The sequence below is a fragment of the Sprattus sprattus genome, assembly GCF_963457725.1.
Source record: "Sprattus sprattus genome assembly, chromosome: 2".
Classification (NCBI taxonomy): domain Eukaryota; kingdom Metazoa; phylum Chordata; class Actinopteri; order Clupeiformes; family Clupeidae; genus Sprattus; species Sprattus sprattus.
This window is the reverse complement of record NC_137921.1, coordinates 14,143,036-14,145,535: the sequence shown is the minus strand read 5'-3', so window position 1 is coordinate 14,145,535 and position 2,500 is coordinate 14,143,036.

Sequence of the window (2,500 nt, the reverse complement as noted above, 5' to 3'; positions counted from 1 at the left end):
GAACAAAAGCCACAGAACACAGAGACAGAGAGGGGGAGAGAGGGGTCGGAATCAGATATCAGAAATTGGATCAACCTCACTGGTTTGCTTGTGTGTGGGTGTGTGTGTGTGTGTGTGTGTGGATGGGTGTGTGAGTGAGTGTGTGTGTGTGTGTGTGTGTGTGTGTGTGGATGGGTGTATGAGTGAAGGGTGTGTTTGTCTGTGTCCGTGTGAGTGTGTGTGTGTGTGTGTGTGTGTCTGTGTGTCTGTGAGTGGGTACACATGTATGTGTGTGTGTGGATGGGTGTGTGTCTGTGTGAGTGCGTGTGTGTGTGTGAGTGTGTGTGTGTGAGTGTGTGTGTGTGTGTGTGTGTGTGTGTGTGTGTGTGTGTGTGTGTGTGTGTGTGTGTGTGTGTGTGTGTGCACATGTATGTGTGTGTTGAGAGGGAAGCAGGACAGGAAAGAGAGAGAGATACATAGGGTCTGTCATAGTGAGACACTCAGTAACTGATCTGGGCCCATTTGGGGCCTCTGGGCCCTCTTGCACAATAGCCCAGGGAGAAGCACGAGTGACAGAGGGGAGGGGTGGGGTGGTCGCCCCTCACCAGCCACCCAGGAGAGGCACAGGAGGTCGGGAGGGGTGGGGTAGTCGCTCGAGGGGGTCTCCACGCTAAGATAAACGACAGAATCCTGACTGCGTCCTCCGGTCCCTTCTTCAACTTTGGCGCGCTCATTTAGATTCTAACATTTGGTAGTTACGGATACAAATTATATAAAATAACAGCTCAATATTTTTTTTCCGGTTCCATTACCAGCCACCCAGGAGTGGCAGAGGAGGACTGAGCTCCATAGTGCAGAGAGAGTTTCTTAGGAGTGTAAAATCTCACGAGGTTTGGTGTCTGAAGAAATTGGGCTGGACTCGTGTGCCTGTACACACACACATTTATTTCATCCGTGGACACGCATCTGGAGCTGCCTGCTCTATACATACACACTGCCAGACCTACCAGTATACACATGAAATTATGCACAAACACACACACGCAAACACAAAAAACACACACGCACATACACACACATGCACACACACAGACACACACACACACACACACGGTTAGTGGGAGGTTGGTGGTTGGTGGTAGTGAGCAGAACATTGTATCCTGCTCGATCCTATTGACAGTCACAGTTAAGTGCCACAGAGAGAGAGGCACTTAGGCTACTGAAATGCCATCCTCCCCAAATCGCAAGGAATCCTACACCGTTAAGAGCCCCTGAGTGGAAGGAGGGAAGGAGGGAAGGAGGGAGGAGTGCCCCCTCATACAAGCACACACACACACACACTCTCTCACACACACACACACACACACACACACACACACACAAACACACACACAAACACACACACACACACATACACACACACACACACACACACACACTACACACACACACACACACAACCACACACACACACACACACACACACACACACACACACACTCACTCACTCACTCACACAAGAAGACGTACTGAAGCAGGTAACCTTTGGGTTGAGTGAGAACAACACTGGCATAAACATCACATTCTGTCAGCAGTGAACTCCATGAATCAGTCGTTCACCATGGACACATGCAGGTCCTCCCCTGTTCTCCTTCTCTCCCACACACACACACACACACACACACACACACACACACACACACACACACACACACACACACACATGCACACACACACACACACACACGCACACACACTTAATGATCAGAATTTGACTTGTAACTTGTAAGCAAATGGCTCTTTCAGCTGAGTCAACAGTCAACACACGGACCAGGTCACATTCTTTCAACTGAATGGGTATACATGACTATGCCTCACGGCAGTTTCACACGCTACATCCCACATACAGTTACACATAAACAAAGTGAAAACTTGTCATTAACATTCCTGCTTCGTACAACTACATTTATGTATCCACTTATTTGGTCAGTGATGGCACAACTCTCAACAAGATCCTATACAACACAAACCAATAAACTGCATAATCCTAATCCATCCAACTCCTATGGGGAATATCCATAGCAATCTAAGTAGCAAAATGTTACACTTGGATTCACATCCATTTTGGTAACTGCTTGTTTATAAAATATTAGTCTGAGAGGTGTCAGTTGATTAACTGCTGCTTGTCTATAAAATACTGTGTGAGGGGTGTGGCCCATTTTCCGTGACTGGAGTCTCAGGGGGAAAAGATGGAGTAGTCTTCATCCTCATTTCCAACATTTACTGGAAATTAAACTCATGTCCGGCATTTGTTCCGTATCAGGGATGTTTTTAAATAAATATCTGAATGACCTTGAGAAGTGCTGCCCTGTACAGATATGGTGCCTGTACAATTCTGTTTCCTCCTCCATTACAGGAAACACACTAATTCATAAATCACTACACCCATGAGCACAGTCCCATGACAGACTCACTGACTTCCGTCACTATGACTTTCAAATGAGATGGAGAGAGAGGGTAT